The sequence below is a fragment of the Antechinus flavipes genome, chromosome 3, assembly GCF_016432865.1.
Source record: "Antechinus flavipes isolate AdamAnt ecotype Samford, QLD, Australia chromosome 3, AdamAnt_v2, whole genome shotgun sequence".
Taxonomy (NCBI): Eukaryota; Metazoa; Chordata; class Mammalia; order Dasyuromorphia; family Dasyuridae; genus Antechinus; species Antechinus flavipes.
This window is the reverse complement of record NC_067400.1, coordinates 504,811,414-504,832,792: the sequence shown is the minus strand read 5'-3', so window position 1 is coordinate 504,832,792 and position 21,379 is coordinate 504,811,414.

Genomic DNA, 21,379 nt, shown 5'->3' with positions numbered 1-21,379 from the left:
TAGAGGATTTTGCTTCCAATTTTACTGGGGGAAAAAGAAATACTTGAACCATGAGTTTGTTCTTTCTCATATTTAAAACTTTAAAATTACAGAATAATTTTCCATTATTTCCTTATTTGTCCCAGCATCTATGGAAAGATTCTCTCACTAGGGTAATCCCTGCCCTTGAGCAAACACAATGATGATTAAATATAATAGATCAGAAAAAAGCCAAGATTTAATAAAGGAGCTAAAGAGGACTTCTGGCCAAGATGGCAGAGAGGAGGCACACAGCTGTGTAAGCTCCTTGTTTTCTCTCAGAATCCATTTCATTACAAGCCTCTGATTTAATGCTTGACTGAAGAAAAAACCCACAAATAGTTACCAAGAGAAGACATCCTTGAGATTCGCCAGGAAAGATCTGTTTTTGCTCGAGGGCAGGGACGGTTTTAGATCGGGCGCAGGCAGCGGGCAGCGAGAGCACGGAAGGCAGCTCACAGCCAAGCAGACTGGAGAGGGGCTGGGGTGTGATTGCAACCGTCTCTGCGGGGAGAGCTTTGCTACAGGATTGGATACTTTGCCCTGGCAGCAAGTCAGTAGCCCAGCAGAGAAGCTAAAAACACCGGGGGTGAAGAATACAACCCCAAACAGCTGGAGTCTCTTGGGACCTGGCCACCCCTCCCCCACAGTGTCTCAACACACTCTTGGAGTCTCAGAGCGCAGGTGCAGCACAGTCCTGCTAGTGCCTCGCTGCTGCCCCAGCAGTCTGTAGAGGAAGCTCAGTAACACCACCCAGCCCCTCCCCCCAAAAAGCAGACTCATTTAGGAGTTTTTTCTTTTTTTCTTTTTGCTAGTTTGTCTTTGATTCTTCTCTGACAAAATGAGCAAAAAATTGAAAAGGACCTTAACCCTTGACAGCTTCTATACAGAGAGCAGACTCTAAACCCTGAGGAAACTAAAAACAGACTGTCTCCAGGTGAATCCCCAAAGGAGGAGATCATCTGTTCCTCAGCACAGATGAACCTCATAGAAGAAATTAAAAAGGCTCTCACAAGAGAGCTAGAAGAAAAATGGGAAAAGGAGAGGGAGGCTTGGCAAGAGAGGCGGGAAAAGTCATCCCACTCATTTAAAGACAGAGTGGATAAAGAAATCAAATCCTTGAAAAATAGGATTAGTGAACTTGAAATAGAAAATAGCTCTCTAAAAAACAAAATTGGCAAAATGGAAAAAAATTTCAAACAACAAAAGAACTCAATTGGACAATTAGAAAAAGATATTAAATAAGTGAGTGAAGAAAATACTTCATTGAAAATCAGAATTGAACAAATGGAATTGAATGACTCGAGGAGACAAGAAGAATCAGTCAAGCAAATCCAAAAAATTCAAACAATAGAAAAGAATGTGAAATACCTTCTGGAGAAAACAACAGACCTGGAAAACAGATCCAGGAGAGACAATCTGAGAATTATTGGACTTCCAGAAAAGCATGATGGAAAAAAGAGCCTGGACACTATTTTCCAGGAAATTATCAAAGAGAACTGCCCAGACGTCATAGAAACAGAGGGTAAAATAGACATTGAAAGAATTCATTGATCACCCACTGAAAGGGATCCTAAAATCAAAACACCAAGAAATATAGTGGCCAAATGCCAGAACCCTCAGACAAAGGAAAAAATACTGCAAGCGGCTAGAAAAGCCCAATTCAAGTATCAAGGAGCCACAATAAGGATCACCCAGGATCTAGCAGCATCCACATTAAAGGATTGAAGGGCCTGGAATATGATATTCCGAAAGGCTAAGGAACTTGGTATGCAACCAAAAATAACTTACCCAGCTAGAATGAGCATCTTTTTCCAGGGAAGAAGATGGACATTCAATGAAGTAAGCAAATTTCACTTATTTTTGATGAAAAAGCCAGAACTTAACAAAAAGTTTGATCTACAAATATAGAACTCAAGAGAAATCTAAAAAGGTAAAGATTAATTTTGGGAACTACATTTCGGCTATAAAGATATATAAAGAATACATGTATACCTTTTTCTAGAAACTAGATGTGGAAAGGACATTGTACCAGAAAAAGGGTAAAGTGGGGGTAGTACATCTCATGAAGAGGCATAGGAAACCTATTATATCTGAGAGAAAGAATGGAGGGGGATGAATATAGTGGGTATCTTACTGCCTTCAGAATTGGCTTTAACTGAAAAATCTTAAGACATATTCAATCTATGGTGAAACTTCTCCCACCTCATTGAAAAGTGAGAAGGGAAAAGTGAAAAGGGAAGGAATAAGCTAAGCGGAAGGGAATAGGGAAACTGGGAGGGAAAGGGGTAAGATAGGGGGAGGAACTCTAAGGTGGGGGGAGGGATACTAAAAAGGGAGAGCTGTGAGAAGCAAGTGGTGCTCACAAGCTTAATACTGGGAAGGGGGGGAAAGGGGAAAGAAGGGAGAAAAGCATAAACCGGGGTTAACAAGATGGCAAGTAGTACAGAATTGGTCATTCTAACCATAAATGTGAACGGGGTAAACTCCCCCATAAAGAGGAAGCGGTTAGCAGAATGGATTAAAAGCCAGAATCCTACAATATATTGTTTACAGGAAATACACCTGAAGCAGGGAGATACATGCAGGTTAAAGGTAAAAGGTTGGAGCAAAATCTACTATGCTTCAGGTGAAGTCAAAAAAGCAGGGGTAGCCATCCTGATCTCAGATCAAGCTAAAGCAAAAATTGATCTAATTAAAAGAGATAAGGAAGGACACTATATCTTGCTAAAGGTAGCATGGATAATGAAACAATATCAATATTAAACATATAGGCACCAAGTGGTGTAGCATCTAAATTCTTAAAAGAGAAACTAAGAGAGCTGCAAGAAGAAATAGACAGCAAAACTATAATAGTGGGAGATCTCAACCTTGCACTGTCAGAAGTGGATAAATCAAACCACAAAATAAATAAGAAAGAAGTCAAAGAGGTAAATAGAATACTAGAAAAATTAGATATGATAGATCTCTGGAGAAAATGTAATGGAGACAGAAAGGAGTACACTTTCTTTTCAGCAGTTCATGGAACCTATACAAAAATTGACCATATATTAGGACATAAAGAACTCAAACTCAAATGCAGTAAGGCAGAAATAGTAAATGCATTCTTTTCAGACCACGATGCAATGAAAATTACATTCAACAAAAAGCCAGGGGAAAATAGACCAAAAAAAAAAATTGGAAACTAAATAATCTCATACTAAAGGATGATTGGGTGAAACAGCAAATCATCAACATAATTAATAACTTCACCCAAGAAAACGATAATAATGAGACATCATACCAAAATGTATGGGATGCAGCCAAATCAGTAATAAGGGGAAATTTCATATCTCTAGAGGCCTATTTGCATAAAATAGAGAAAGAGAAGGTCAATGAATTAGGCTTGCAACTAAAAATGCTAGAAAAGGAACCAATTAAAAACCCCCAGTCAAACACTAAACTTGAAATTCTAAAAATAAAAGGAGAGATCAATAAAATTAAAAGTAAAAAAAAACTATTGAATTAATTAATAAAACTAAGAATTGGTTCTATGAAAAAACCAACAAAATAGACAAACCCTTAGTAAATCTGATTAAAAAAAGGAAAGAGGAAAATCAAATTGTTAGTCTTAAAAATGAAAAGGGAGAACTCACCAGTAAAGAAGAGGAAATTAGAGCAATAATTAGGAGTTACTTTGCCCAACTTTATGCCAATAAATCTGACAACTTAAATGAAATAGAAGAATACCTCCAAAAATATAGCTTGCCCAGACTAACAGAGGAAGAAGTAAATATCCTAAACAGTCCCATCTCAGAAAAAAGAAATAGAACCAACTATCAACCAACTCCCTAAGAAAAAATCCCCAGGACCAGATGGATTTACATGTGAATTCTACCAAACATTTAAAGAACAATTAACTCCAATGCTAAATAAACTATTTGAAAAAATAGGGATTGAAGAAGTCTTACCAAACTCCTTTTATGACATAGACATGGTACTGATACCTAAACCAGGTAGGTTGAAAACAGAGAAAGAAAATTATAGACCAATTTCCTAATGAATATTGATGCTAAAATCTTAAATAAAATATTAGCAAAAAGATTACAGAAAATCATCCCCAGGATAATACTCTATGACCAAGTAGGATTTATACCAGGAATGCAGGGCTGGTTCAATATTAGGAAAACTATTAGCATAATTGACTATATCAATAACCAACCAAACAAAAAACATATGATCATTTCAATAGATGCAGAAAAAGCATTTGATAAAATCCAACATCCATTCCTAATAAAAACACTTGAGAGCATAGGAATAAGTGGACTTTTCCTTAAAATAGTAAGGAGCATATATTTAAAACCATAAGTAAGCATCATATGCAATGAGGAAAAACTGGAACCTTTCCCAGTAAGATCTGGAGTGAAGCAAGGTTGCCCACTGTCACCATTATTATTCAATATCGTATTAGAAACATTAGCCTCTGCAATAAGAGTTGAGAAAGAGATGAAAGGAATTAGAGTAGGCAATGAGGAAACCAAACTATCACTCTTTGCAGATGATATGATGGTATGCCTAGAGAACCCCAGAGATTCTACTAAAAAGCTATGAGAAATAATTCATAATTTTAGCAAAGTAGCAGGATACAAAATAAATCCCCATAAATCCTCAGCATTTTTATATATCACCAACAAAATCCAACAGCAAGAGATACAAAGAGAAATTCCATTCAAAACAACTGTTGATAGCATAAAATATTTGGGAATCTAGCTACCAAAGGAAAGTCAGGAATTATATGAGCAAAATTACAAAAAAAACTTTCCACACAAATAAAGTCAGACTTAAATAATTGGAAAAATATTAAGTGCTCTTGGATAGGCCAAGCGAATATAATAAAGATGACAATACTCTCTAAACTAATCTATTTATTTAGTACTATACCAATCAGACTTCCAAGAAAATATTTTAATGATCTAGAAAAAATAACAACAAAATTCATATGGAACAATAAAAAGTCGAGAATCTCAAGGGAATTAATGAAAAAAAATCAAATGAAGGTGGTCTAACTGTACCTGATCTAAAATTATATTATAAAGCAGTAATCACCAAAACCATTTGATATTGGCTAAGAAATAGATTAGTTGATCAGTGGAAAAGGTTAGGTTCACAAGACAGAATAGTCAACTATAGCAATCTAGTGTTTGACAAACCCAAAGATCCTAACTTTTGGGATAACAATTCATTATTTGATAAAAACTGCTGGGATAACTGGAAATTAGTATGGCAGAAATTAGGCATGGACCCACACTTAACACCATATACCAAGATAAGATCAAAATGGGTCCATGACCTAGGCATAAAGAATGAGATTATAAATAAATTAGAGGAACATAGGATAATTTATCTCTCAGACTTGTGGAGGAGAAAGAAATTTGTGACCAAAGATGAACTAGAGACCATTATTGATCACAAAATAGAAAATTTTGATTATATCAAATTAAAAAGCCTTTGTACAAACAAAACTAATGCAAACAAGATTAGAAGGGAAGCAACAAAGTGGGAAAACATCTTCACAGTTAAAGGTTCTGATAAAGGCCTCATTTCCAAAATATATAGAGAACTGATTCAAATTTATAAGAAATCAAGCCATTCTACAATTGATAAATGGTCAAACAATATGAATAGACAATTTTCAGATGATGAAATTGAAATTATTACCACTCATATGAAAGAGTGTTCCAAATCATTATTGATCAGAGAAATGCAAATTAAGACAACTCTGAAATACCACTACACACCTGTCAGATTGGCTAAGATAACAGGAAAAAAATAATGATGAATGTTGGAGGGGATGCGGGAAAACTGGAACACTGATGCATTGTTGGTGGAGTTGTGAATGAATCCAACCATTCTGGAGAGCAATTTGGAATTATGCCCAAAAAGTTATCAAACTGTGCATACCCTTTGATCCAGCAGTGTTACTTCTGGGCTTATATCCCAAAAAGATACTAAAGAAGGGAAAGGGACCTGTATGTGCCAAAATGTTTGTGGCAGCCCTGTTTGTAGTGGCTAGAAACTGGAAATTGAATGGATGCCCATCAATTGGAGAATGGCTGGGTAAATTGTGGTATATGAATGTTATGGAATATTATTGTTCTGTAAGAAATGACCAGCAGGATAAATACAGAGAGGCTTGGTGAGACTTACATGAACTGATGTTAAGTGAAATGAGCAGAACCAGGAGATCATTATATACTTCAACAACGATACTATATGAAAATGTATTCTGATGGAAGTGGATTTCTTTGACAAAGAGACCTAACTCAGTTTCAATTGATAAATGATGGACAGAAGCAGCTACACCCAAAGAAAGAACACTGGGAAACGAATGTGAACTATTTGCATTTGTGTTTTTCTTCCTGGGTTATTTTTACCTTCTGAATCCAATTCTCCCTGTGCAACAAGAGAACTGTTTGGTTCTGCAAACATATATTATATCTAGGATATACTGCAACATATCTAACATATATAGGACTGCTTGCCATCTAGGGGAAAGGATGGAGGGAAGGAGGGGAAAAATCGGAACAGAAGCAAGTGCAAGGGATAATGTTGTAAAAATAATTACCCTGGCATGGATTCTGTCAATATAAAGTTATTATAAAATAAAATAAAATATAAAAAAAAAGGAGCTAAAGAAATGCAAATATGTGTCTTGGACATGGAATAAATAGATTGTATGCTTGTTTAGTGTCAGTGACTTTTGAAAGATTGAGAAGAACAGCAGATATAATAGATAGGGCTAGGGAAGGGCAGATATCTTGACATTCATAAAAAGGAAGTAAATGGAATCTAGAAACCATAGACCAGTGATCTTGACTCGGATTTTTAGAGAAATTGTAAGCTATATTATTAAGGGCATATTTAATAGTTTATGAGCATGAAGAGTAATACTTGACCCCAAAGAACTAGTCTAGGTTTATCAAATATTCATCATACTAGACTCAACTCATTTCTTTCTTTTGACTTTGTTAGAACAAATTGGTAGAACAAAAGAGGATGGGATTTACATTGCATTTAGTGTTTGGAGACATTAATACAATTAATTTTGGGAAAGTCATTTATCTTTAGTGTCATCATTTATAAAATGAGAGGTTGGATTACATGAGCTTTAAGGACTGTTCTATTTCTATGTCTATCATCATGTGATACAATTTCTAAACACGCTTAATTTCCAGGGGGAGTATAATAGATTATTTGAGGATGTTTCTAAATTTGTTCATGGGTCCCTGTGAGTTCTTTGTATCTTATGCCTTATCTATAGTGTATAAAATAAAATAAAACCCCATGTCTGATGTACATATTGTTAATACGTGTCTATGTGATAGTAGGGAAATTATTATTCACATGTGGAGAATCCTAAAACCAGATTATATGTAAGATATTTAAACGATTTTCCTGAATTAACTTGGTTAAAAGGAGAGAGGCACTCAACCTTTTGAAAGTTAGGCCCTTCAGGATCAATTAGATTCAGGTCCATGTGAATTAAAAGTTTTTGTGTGAGGTGCTCTGGATCACAAAACCTTTCACAATCTAGTTTTAATATACTCTTCCCATTTTATTACATATTACTACTCAACTTTGCACATGACATTTTGGTCAAATAATTTTATTTACTGTTCCCCTGACATGAAATCTTATTTATCTATCTTCATGATTATAGGCAGGCATTCTCCCAGGCCCAGAAGGCCTCCCTTCCTCACTGAAAATTCTCTAGTTCAGTTCATGCCATTTCTTATTGGAAGCCTATCTGTTGCAGATGCCTTATTCCCCATGAATTTAGTTTGTATCTGCTTTACACTTATTCCTTATTTACTTTTAGAAATTATTTTAAAATTCTACATTTATTTGTACCTTTTGTTCTTATTCCACTGTGTTTGCCAATATATCCCTGTTTCTATCATTTTTCCAGAGACATTATTTACAATAAAAGATATATGGAGTGTTCAGGGACAACTACCATCTCTAGTGTGAAGGCTTGCCAAGCCCTTTTCATGGCTACTCAGTCATCTTTAGTATCCACTCTCATGAGTTAATGAATTAAGGGGCTGTCTACACAAGCAATGAAGACTTCTCTCAGCAGAATGGAAAGATGAGTCATGGAGGCCTCTGAAATAGGTTCTGTGGAGGGCTGAGAACTTGGTCAGATATAGTCAGACACTAAGGTTGTCATCCAGTGCATCCTGGATTATCACCTGTTTTTTCTGACTTTTGTTTTGTCACTAGACTTCAATAACTAAGAAAATAAGAAAAAGTGAGTTTATCAATTCTGTGCAACTCTGCCTCACTTAAATCCAACATGTCAAAACATCACTCTGTGATGCCCTTGGTCCTGAAGCACAGAAATGCAGTAATTTATTGAATTTATAATTTTTCCAAAAGGCAGCTAGGATAGCATGCCAGGAAAACCTGAGTTCAAAACTAACTTAAGGATTTGTATTAGCTGTGTGACCCAGGGCAATTACTTAGCTTAGTTCCTCAATTGTAATATCAACTGGAGAAGGAAATGGAAACAACTCCAGTATCATTGCTAAGGGATCTCAAAGAGTTGGAAATAACTGAAACAACCAAACAACTAACAACAACAGAGCTTTTCTCCTTGGGAATACCTAGCAGGGCCTTTTTTAGCAAGTCCTGGGAATCCAATGGTATCTCCACATTGCAATGAAACATCAAAGTAGTACTATGGTAGAGTACGTAGAATTCAATACAATATGAAAATAGAAAGAGAAAGGAATTTCTTAATACAATATCACTCTGGAGATATATTTTCCTTCTCTTTCTAGAAATAATTTGAAGTTTTTAAATAGGACAAAAGTCACAAAATTTTCAAATACAATAGTCTTTAAAAAAACTGCACCATTACAACAGATGTTATCTTCTTATCCTCCAAAAAGGAAAGAGAAATACTGCACATGGAAAGATCACATTCCTATCCCCCTTCTTTGGAGTTCATGAAGTTCTAAATATTGGGAAGTGTTGTGTCATAGTTCTCTTTTATTGTGCTGACTCAGTTTCCTTAAGTATCCTGACTCAGTTTCCCTAAATTGTCCTGCCTCAGTTTCCCTGAATTTTTCTTCCTCATTTCCTAATTGTTCTGGTCAATACTGCAACACTACCCTTCCAGATCCAGATAAAGAGAAAGACCTTCTATCTTAGGCATCATCACAATGTTGGGTGCCTCTCCTCATTCTGTAATCCCAATTTATCAGATGTCCCCCTATACATCCCCCCATCCTGTCAGAACCAGATCCATAGTCCTGTTCCCACTTTCACTGCTCTTACTCTGCCCCTGCCTCAGTCTATTCCCCTGGTAGCTTGGTGCCGTGTGTGTGTGTGTGTGTGTGTGTGTGTGTGTGTGCGTGTGATTGAAAACTCACATTGGCTGTTGGATTCTTGGAGACGATAGTCTCATTCAGCCCTGGGACCAAACCATGGATCCATTTGGTCCCAGTAAATCTCTCCCTTTCAAATAAATTATTAAAACCTCTCTAATCTCTATCTTTCCTCAGTTTCTCCAGCATTACATTTTGGAGGCCCCACTGAGATGTTAGAAAATGAAAGCAGGATTAGAGAATAGAGACCTTTGGGTCTACACCTTGGGCCTTGGGGCGACTAAGATCTGGGTCCTTTGCTTGAAAAGGCTGCCCTCTGGATATTTTTCCAGAGTCTCTGGGAAAGCAGTTTTCAGCTACAACCATGCCTAATGCCCGAAGGTGGACATCCCATTTAGGCCATAGGAGAGTAAGTCTGGATGTCTTAGGACATAATCTGATCTGTTTACCTGTTCAGTCTGTCTGTGTTAGCATCTAGATCCTCAAAATAATAAAATGCCAACAGGAATTAAATTCTGAGAATGGTGTCATTCCAGGATGCTGGATGATCCCCTCTGGTTTGGGTGACTTCTAAAACACATTTGGTCTGATCTGATTCTAAGCGCCTTTTTGGGCACTCTCTGATTATATATTAAATGTTTTGTTTACTATTGTTAACTGCAGTCTATATCTGTGTGATTTGTGTTCTGTTTTCTGTGTGATTTGTCTGTCTGTTTTATTAACTTAAGAGCTCTGTTAAGTTTTAAGAACAATGATTAAGAAATTTGGGAATTGGTTATTTCAATGTTGCAACTGTACTTAGTATAAAAATTGCTTGTGATTTCTAACTCCTTAACCTGTTGCACTGATCTGCAAATAAAAACAGAAAAATTTTGGCTATTTTTTAAACTGGCAGGAAAGGTTTTCCCTTAATGCACATTTTCAAAGCCTGGTAGAGTAAAGTGCAATAAAACCTATCTCATTGAAACTTAGGCAGGAGACAACATTAAACTAGGAATTAGACTAGGAAAATTAAAAAAAAAGATTTTAAATTTGTGGGAAATAATTTTACTATTGCCTTTGCATGCTAGATTTGTTCTGAATATTCTTTTGGGAAGTTTTAAAATTGTGGGAAATAATTTTATTGTTGCCTATGCAGACTAGATTTGGTTCTCTTTGAGTATAAGATCTTAAGAACAATGGCTTATTAAAGAGAAGTTCTGTTAACTTGCCTGAAAGGGATCACATGCCTCTAATTAGGTAAAGTTTGTTACCTTCTAAAACACAGTGGGTAATTAGTTATATTGTATTATAACATTATAAGTTATGGTTTAAATCCAGTACTGCTGGACATGAGGGTTTTATGGAATCATTTAGTTATTCACTTGTATTGTGAATCTTAAGTTTTGAAGAAAAAGAGAATGAAGGTGATTTAGGAGAGACTAGAAGAAAAATTTACATGTGGAAAAGAAGTTGGGTGGGGTAGGGAGAAACAGGATCTTTTGCCTTCAGCTTGCCTTCCCCCTGCCTCTTTGGAGGTGGAGTGTGAATCATAACTGCCTTTTTTTTTTTTTTTTAATTAATCATAGCTGACAGCACATAGGAAGCTGCTGGCCAATCTATTTTGGCCTTTCCACATCTTGTAGCAGTCATTGTGGACCAGTCTTTCTATCTCAGACTGTTCTAACCTTTATTTATTAGATTTGGTTTTTGTTTTTTTGTTTGTTTGTTTGTTTGAGATTTTGGTCAAATTATGAATATTGATTTGCTTCTGGGACCTAGATCAGCTTTGCTTTTCAGCACATCACACCACATGGACTGAGAGTCTCTGCTGATCCTCAGCATGAAGCAATTTTTGAGAGACCATCATCCCTGCTCCTAGTGTACTTTGGACTGATACGGGGAATTTGGGCGCCCTGATTGGGTCATATATTACTGTGTGTTTGAGATTTGGGATGCAATTTGTTAAAACTGTAACTATTGTTATTATGTTTGAGGGATTTTTAGGAACCCTTACTGTACTAGTTTGTTATGTCTAGGAATTTTGATTCACTTTTGGGATTTATATGTGGAATGGTTATTTGATAATTCCTTTCTATGAGAAAAAAAGAGGGAGAAAGAGATAGGAAATTGGGGAAACTGATGTATTTTTCTCAAAATACCTGAAAATATGAAAAAATTCATATTCACTTTGCCTTAGGCACTTCTACCCCATCCCCTATCTCACTAGTTCAGATTGAATTAGAAATCCTTTAAACAGTCCTTTTTGTTTTTACTCCTTGCTTAAATTTACTGGACTATGACTTGCTAGTTATGCTTTACCTTTTAAATCCCTTATTCTGTTGAAATTGCTCTGGCAGACTCAGTTTTGGGGATTATTTTTTGGAAATAACCAGAAATCAGACACCTGTCTTGGGACTGGCAGTCTCTTTGATCTGTTTCTCCACTCCCTGGTTCCTTAATTAGTATTTCAGCATTCTCAAAGGACCTTGCAGTTTTATATCTGGCCTCTAATAGTTCAGGATTGTCTGCCTTGGTCTAATTGCATAATCTGCTCAGAAATCTGTTTCCTAGTAGCACCTCCTATTCTATTGAGAGGGGACAGATGGAGCTATACCAGGCTCCACTTTTTCCACCTTTTGGAGTCCCTAACAGACCTGGGGAACCCTCTTAGGATGGGCAGCAGGACTGTTTTGAGCACTGCTACTCCCTGTATCAGCAGAGGAAAATGAGAGTAAGAGAGGTTATGAAACTTTTTTATGCCACAAAGATTCTGAAGCTGCATTTGAAGCCATTTCTTCTTTGTCTTGTACTCTATCTTCTCTATCTCTAATCATTTATCTCTCTTCCCTTTCTGCCTCAAACTCCTTGAAAACTGACTACATTGACTGTCTCTATTTCCTCTTCCCTTTCTCCTTAATCCTTTGCAGTTTGATTTCTTATCTCATCATCCTCATCATATCACCTGAAATCTCTCTTCCCATAGATCATATTGATTTCTCAATGACCAAATCTCTGTCGTTACAAATCCTGCCAAGATATTTAAAGACTGCCTGCTTTCCAGAGTTAAGGGCCTGCAAACAAGCTAAGTACTGAATTTGACATAACAACAATCATTTTCACTCACCTTCTTGCAAAATATATTGCTTTGATCAGCACCAGGTATTTTCTCAAGGATTAATGATTTTCATATTAATAGAGAACTATTTAGATTTGTTGGAGTTTCCCTATTTCCCAGGGACCTAAAGAGCCAGAAGCAGCTGATGTGCTGCTGCAAAAAGTAATCAATTAAATCTCCTTTCACTCTGAACAATTCTTGTTCTTATAATGCTAAGTGAACCAAACCAGGTGCTGCACTCTTTTTTTCTGCCACGATAATGCTGGTTCTGTACCCCACTGAACAATTATTCAGCTCAAGTTTCTTAAGACTTGACAAAATCAATTTAGGCACTGTTTGCACAGAGCATAACAAAACCTTCATGGATGGAATTGCCATGGCAACTGCTTGCTCAAGATTTAAGAATGACTATGCTGTGGTTACACCTTTTGGGATTTTTTCATCCTTAAAAACCCTACACCTGTGATAAATCACAAACCTCCTTCTCAGAAGGACTTTGGTTTGCAAACCTCTTTTCTTCACTTTGAAATTAAAGTTAGAATTGATTCCTGACTTTCCTGCCTCTCACCTGCTTTGTTTGGTACCAGCCATGAACAAGTTAGAGACTTCCAGTCTGATTGAAAGAGTCTTAGTACTTCCCAATCTATTTACTGTTTTTGACACTGTTAATATGATCTCATCTAAGATAGCCTCTTTTCTGTGTTTTCATGTTAGTATTTTTTCCCGATTCACTTCCTACCTGCCTGGTCACTATTCAGTTACTATTGATGGGCCATCAGCTATATCACACTCTTTAACTTTGATTGTTATCTCAAGCTTTTGTCCTGGCCTTTCTTCTCTTTTCATTCTTTCTCTCAGGGACCTCATCAGCTCTCATGGGTTTCACTATCCTTGTTAAAAAACTTTTCAGAAGACAGTCTCTCATTTGTGCTTCTCTACAACAAATCTGATGTACCAGAGACATTATAAACTGAACATATCTAATACTCAATTTATTGTCTTTCCCCCTAAATTCTCCCCTCTTTCCTACTTCTATATTTTTAAAATTATAACTTTTTATTGACAGAACATATGCCTGGGTAATTTTTACAACATTGTCCCTTGCACTCACTTTGTTCCATCTTTTCCCTTCCTCCTTCCAACCCCTCCCCTAGATGGCGGGCAGTCATACATGTTAAACATGTTAAAGTATATCTTAGATACAATATATGTGTGCAGAACCATACAGTTCTCTTGTTGCACAAAAAGAATTGGATTCAGAAGATAAAAATAACCTGGGAAAAAAAACAAAAATGCAAGTAGTCAACATTCACTTTCCAGTGTTCCTTCTCTGGGTATAGCTGCTTCTGTCCATCATTGCTCAATTGGAACTAATTAGATCTTCTCTTTGTCAAAGATATCCACTTCCATCAGAATATATCCTCATACAGTACTTTTGTTGAAGTGTATGATGATCTCCTAGTTTTATTCATTTCACTTAACATCAGTTCATGTAAGTCTCTCCAGGCCTTTCTGAAATCCTCCTGCTGGTCATTTCTTACAGAACAATAATATTCCATAACATTCATATACCACAATTTACCCAGCCATTCTCCAATTGATGGGCATCCCTTCATTTTCCAGTTTCTGGCCACTACAAAAAGGGGATCTCTTTGGGATATAAGCCCAGTACTAACACTTCTGGATCAAGGGGTATGCACAGTTTGATAACTTTTTGGGCATAATTCCAAATTCTCTCCAGAATGGTTGGATTCATTCACAACTTCATCAGCAATATATTAGTGTCCCAATTTTCCTACATTCCCTCCAAAATTCAGCATTATCTTTTCCTATCATCTTAGCAAATCTGACAGGTGTGTAAGTGGTATCTCAGAGTTGTCTTAATTTGCATTTCTTTGATGAATAGTGATTTGGAACACCCTTTCATATGAGTAGAAATAGTTTCAATTTCATCATCTGAAAATTGTCTGTTCATATCCTTTGACCATTTATCAATTGGAGAATGGCTTGATTTCTTATAAATTAGAGTCAATTCTCTATGTATTTTGGAAATGAGGCCTTTATCAGAACATTTAACTGTAAAAATGTTTTCCCAGTTTATTGCTTCCCTTCTAATCTTGCCTGCATTAGTTTTGCTTGGTCAAAGGCTTTTTATTGATATAATCAAAATTTTCTATTTTGGGATCAATAATGATCTCTAGTTGTTCTTTGGTCATAAATTCCTTCCTCCTCCACAAGTCTGAGAGGTAAACTATTCTATGTTCCTTTAATTTATTTGTAATCTTGTTCTTTATGCCTAAATCATGGATCCATTTTGATCTTATCTTGGTGTACGGTGTTAATTGTGGGTCCATGCCTAGTTTCTTCCATACTAATTTCCAGTTTTCCCAGCAGTTTTTGTCAAATAGTGAATTCTTATCCCACAGTCCTTATTGGGTTTGTCAATACTTCCATATTTTTTGAAGGGACCACTATTCTCCCAGCATCTCCAGTTCAAAATCTAAGCATTTATCCTGGCCTCTGCACTCTCCTACGTTTCATATTCCATATCAAGTGCCAGACATTTCCATTTTTACCTTTAAAATATTTTTTTACATATGACTCTTTTTCTTCGGTCACACAACTAAATGCTTACTTCAGGCCCTAAATACTTCTTACTTATAATATTCCAACCATCTTCTAATCTTTGTTCCTCAAGTTTCTTACTATGGAAGTCTTTCCTATACATTGCTACCAATGTAATTTTCCTTAGGGGCATTGTATAAAGTCTTTTTTTTCCTCTCTAATCACTAGTTTCTTCTCTCCCACACTATCCTATATTAAGCTATTTAGCATGCATTTGTATTTATATCTATATATATCTATATCTATAGATTAGCTATTGCCAAGTCATAATTTTTTTTTATCCCCAACAATAAATACAGTACATGCTACGTGCTAAATTAATGGACTGTGAGCTTCTTGACTGCAAGCTCTGCCTCACCTTTCTTTGTATCAACATTACTTAGCATTATGTCTGATACATAATAGGTATTTAAATATTAATTAATTGACATCTGCATTTATGATCTGCCCCTACTCTGCTTTTTTATATTTATCTTCTATTTTTCCCCTGCTGGACTGTTAACTATTCCCCAAACATCTTCTGAATTTTCTTGCTTCTATGCTTTTGTTAACATTGTTTTCTATTTCTGATCTATCTCAATCATGTTTTTGCTGTTGAAATCCAAGTTACATTTCAAAGCCTACTTCAAATATTACCACCTCCAGAATATTCCTTTCCAACAACTAATGTTATTTTTGTTTATATCTCCATTACATACTACTTTATTTTGAATTATTTGGTATTTTTTGTGTATTCACCTTGTTTCTGCACATAAAGAGACTGCAGGTTTCTTGAAGAATGGGATAGTGACATAATCATCTCTCCATCTATTTTAGCATCCAGTTTATGCCTCTGCACACCATAGACACTCACTAAACATTGGCTGAATGGTTTCATTGAATTTATCTATAAAGTAAAATATTTTTAAAAGTTGCCTACCATGTTAATACTGTAGTTTGGAAAATAGAGCTGAATGAATAAAAATTCTTATTTTAAGTTTGAATTAGAATATATTTTTACATGAGGCAATGTAATGAGTGAGAGTGCTGGAGTGGATATCAGAAGGTCTACATTCAGGTTCTGGCTAATAACAAGTACCTGTGCTAAATTGATCAAGAAACCCTCAATTCCTCAGCACCCTCAAAACCAATCCATTTGTCAAGTCCTTTGAAACATTTCATGTAGTTTAACCCCTCTTTCCTCTGTCACTGTTAAACACCTGCTTAAGGATATCATCAACTTTTAGCTGGATTATTGCCTAACTATTGGTTTCCCTGCCCCAAATCTCTCCCCAATCAGGTCCATTCTCTATGGAGCTGGTGAATGAATCTTCCTAATACAAACAACTGACCAGGTTACCTTCCCACATCCATGCAATAAATTCTAGTCAGCTTCCTCCAGAACCAAATAAAAAAAATCCTCTATTTGACACACAAAGCCTTTCAAGTTTGTAATTCAGCATACCTTTTCAGTCTTCTTCCATCTTACTCTGTCCCTGCCACTGTATGTCCTCTTTGCTTTTCCTTCTATAAGACACTCCCATCTTGAAACTCTGGACATTTTCCCTAGCTGCTGGATAAGAAATTATCTTCTTATTTTTGTTTAGAGCTTTTTATTTTAAAATATATGCACAAGGGGTGTCTAGATGATGTAGTAGATAGAGCACCAGCCCTGAAGTCAAGATGACCTGAGTTCAAATCTGGTCTCAGTCACTTAACACTTCCTAGCTGTTTGACCCTGGACAAGTCACTTAACCCTAATTGCTTCACCAAAAAAAAATGCACAGATAATTTTTGACACTTACTTTTGCAAAGCCTTGTGTTCTGAATTTGTTTTCTCCTTCTCTTTCCCACATCCCCTTCCCTAGACCACAAGCAATCCAATATATGTTAAACATGTGCAATTCTTCTATACATATTTCCACAATATTATATTACATTTAAAAAATCAGGTCAAAAAAGAAAAAAAAATAAGAAAGGAAACAAAATGCAAGCAAACAATACCAAAAAGAGTGAAAATGCTATGTTGTGATCCATACTCAGTTCCCACAGTCCCTTCTCTTAGTTCAGATGATTCTCTTCATTACAGGTCTGTTGAAAGTGGCCTGAATCACCTCATTGTTGAAAAGAGTCAAGTCCATCAGAATTGATCATAATATAATCTTGCTGTTCTTTAATTCATTGCTGTACAATGATCTCCTGGTTCTGCTCATTTCACTTAGCATCAGTTTATGTAAGTCTCTCCAGGCCTCTCTGAAATCATTCTGCTGATTGCTTCTTATAGAACATTAATAAGAATTATCTTGTCCCATCTGTGCTTCCTGGCTTTCTGGTTTCCTTCAAGTCACAGATAAAATTTCACCTTCTATGAGAAACCTGTCCTGATCTACCTTAATGCAAGTTCCTTCCCTCTATTTATTATCTCCAATATATTCCATATAAAGTTTGTTTACATAGTCTTGTTTTAATATTGGAAAGAAAGCTTCTTGAATGTAAGGATTTTTTTTTTTTGTATCTTTCTTTGTATCTTCAATGCTTAGCACAGTATTTGGCTCACAGTAGGTGCTTATTACATACTGATTGATCCTGAGCTTACAGATGCTTTATTAGTTTCTCTTTATATATTATGAGGTACATTTTTTTTTTAATATCACTTTAAAGGGATATAAGAAAAGCAACAGTAATTACAAAGAGTTTTATGGCTTCTTGAAGAAAAGGCCATCCCAGTCTAATCTCTTTTACTTTCTCAATAAGATTATTAGTCTGGTAAATAAGGAAAATGTTAGTTATACATTTCTGGTTCAACAAGCATGTGCTGTGATTTGTGTTGGGAGTAAAAAGACACAAGTTAAAAATCTTCCCAAGATCTAGATTTCAATAAAGTGCTTGAGAAAATCTCTCATGCTGTTCTTGTAGAAAAGACAGAGATGTGGGCTAGAAAATAAATAATAGATTTACTTGGATTTGGAATCAGATGAATGGCCAGATGAGTGGGTGAGAGATTAGTCATTAATTGCTCAATGTCAACTAAGAAAGGGTGTCCAATGGTTAACTGCTGGGAAATCTGTAGTTTAATCCATGCTGATTAATATATTTATCTATGATTTTAGCAAAGGCATGCTTATCAGAGTTGCATATAAAACAAAGCTGGTAATACCAGCTAATACATTGGGTGAAGGAGTAGATATTCACAAAGATCTTGAAGGAGTAATGTTATCATTAAGTGGAATCAAACGCAATGCTATTTGAAAGGGGTAAGTATTAAATTAAGCACTTGCTTTTAAAAAAAATAAGCCTCCTTTTAATATCATTGAGGAGAAGTGGCTAGATAGTAGATATCCGAAAATTGTTTAGGGATTTGGTTAATTATAAAATGAACAGATATCAGTTAAGGTATCAGTAATAATAACATTCCCTGAAGCTAACATAATCTTAAATTACATTAGGAAGGTGATGGGCTCATTGTACTCTGCCTTCATCAGATTACTTATGGAGTGCTGTTTTTAGTTCTGGGTATCACATTTTAGAAAAGTCATTGATAGACTCTAAGAATGTCCAGAGAAGGGCAACCAGTATGGCAAAGGACTTTGAGTATATTTCATGTGCGTATCAGTTGATGAAGTGGGTAAGTGTTGATGATAGAAATTCAGGATTCTTTAGGAATTCAAAGAACTATCATGTGGAAAAATTTGTATTTTTTTTTTTTAATTGAACCTTAAGGACAGGACTGTAGCCAACACATGGAAGTTGTTTAGAGACAAATATAGGCTTGATGTGTTAAAAAGTTTATTAACAATTAGATCTATTCAAAACTGAAATAGAAAGTCTTAGGAGCTAGAAATCTTCACGCAAAATCTCAATGGTCATTTGACAGATATCTGTAGAGATGATTCTTATTTCTAAAAGAGTGGGACTAAATGCTCTCTGAGCTCTTATACAATTCTGAGATCATCTGATTTTGTGATTTTTTAAAAATAATTCAGCTTGGTAGGTAAACAATTATGCTTGCCTGTACATATCTTGCTGGCAGATCAATTATAGTACATCCAATTGAAAATGTAGACAGCAAAATTTTAATTTGCAAAAGTCTCTTTTCCCCATATCCAAATTTTGCTTCCTGCAACAATAAATTTGCCTAATAATTGTGTTGTTCTAGAAATGGTAGAGATGAATGACAGGAATGGTAGTGTTCAGAAATGTTAAAATTTGTGTCTTTTGGATCTCTCATTGGTGAAGCTAACCAAAGTATGTTGGGTTGTTTTAATTAGGTTTATACACTGGTGGTAATTGAGCTCCCTGTCAGTGCTATCTCTAACATTTTTTTTTCAGATGAATTATTAAAGCATAGTGTCACCATCCTATATATGTATGATTAATTTAAAAACCTCAGTGAAGGATTTTAGTTTTATCCCTTGAAAGAATAGTTCCTAAAATACTTCATTTCTCTTTGTGCAAAATTCTCTTATTTGAGGCCATAGTTGTGTGACTTTCAGTTGAGTGAGAAAAAGCTTTGGCTAGTATGTCATCACCTTAAAACAATGTTATCTCAGGCTGATTCCTCTTGTGAGAAAACTGTCAGATTATAATGTCAACACCAGCTGTTTGCCAAGTAAGGCAAATGGAACTAGGAAGGGAGGAGGTGGAATTCTTTTTGGTGTATAATGCATTGATAAATATAAATGGACTTAAATAAGGTGGAAGTTACTCTATAGTGAAGGAATTGTATAGTGACTATACATCATCAAGTGACTATAGCTCTGATTTTCCACTGTGACAATTCGTCACTGACTTGACAAAATTTCTTAAAGGATGATAACAAGTGGCAGGAATGGAGAAGGTGTTATTGCTGTAGTTGTTTAATGAATACAATTTCAGGATGAGAATGAGAAGAGAGTTGTCCCAGGGTAGATTGATAGGGGAAATATTTGTATTCAAGGAAGTCTGGAGGTGATCATGAATGTTACAAGAAGGACCAGGTCTGGTTATACTAAATCCGAATGAAAATTTCCATTCAAACTATGTATTCATTGGCAAAAAATTAGCCAAAAAGTTAACTTTTGAAACTATTTAATTACCAATCACTCTTTTACCTTAGCATCCAAGAAAATAACTTTAAGATTATGGATATTGGCTTTGCAAGGTCAAATATAAGAAAAGTTGATTATTTCCTTCTAGATACTATACTGCATGTAGAACTGACCATGTTACCACCCTATTTAATAAACTCTATTGGCTCCTTATTACCTCCAGGATCAAATACAAAATAGTCTATTCAAATTCCTTCATTAAGTATCTCCTTCATTTCCATTTTTTCTTACAAATTATGCACAAGCTCTCTCTCGCTCTCTCTCTCTCTCTCTTTGTCACATACATATACACATATATACACACATCCACACACACACACACACAAACTGCTATTCAGTAACATAGACCTTCCCCTTCTTGTTTTTTTTAACAAAACAGCTATCTATTATTTCTAGGTATTTATTTTAATTGGATGACTTCATGATTGAAAAATGGTCTCTGCCTTCATATCTACCTTTTGATTTTCCTGTCTTCTTTCAAGTTGCAGCTAAAATCTCACTTTCTGCAAACACTCTTTCCCATTATATCTTAATTCTAGTTCCTTCCAACTGTTAATTATTTCTATTTATTCTATATGTAACTTATTTGTTTGCATATTATCTCCCTCATTAGACTGTGAGTTCCTTGAGAATATGAAGGCTATCTTTTGCTATTCTTTAAATCCCCACTGTTTAACACAATGCCTGTCCATAATAGGTACTTAACAAATACTATTTACTATTTATATTTACTAACTTTTATAAATTTACTATAATTTTTATACTTTTATAAATTTACTGACTTGGATGTACTTGCTAGTCTTCCATCTTTGTGTATATTAGAAAGGTGATGTGGAAGCCAAAAAAAAATGAATGATAAAATAGTTTTTAGGCTTTGGGTTCGGTATCTGATCATCAAAAGGTTAATGTGGTATTATTTTTAGTATCTTGTATTAGAAACAAAATTCTCTGTGGCAGTTATTTTTTCTAGATTTCTATATTTGTAGTAAGGTAAAAGATGACCATAGTATTTGACTTTTACTTCAATTTCATGAAATAAATTGTCACTATCTTTCAAATACACATGTGTATATGTGTTATGTATGTTTGTGTATATGTGTTAATGAAACAAAATAAGAAGTATTTATTAAGTATGTTTGGAGAGGAGGGAAGAAGCAAGCATATAAAGCATCCTATGTATCAATCATCTGGACCCTGAGGGG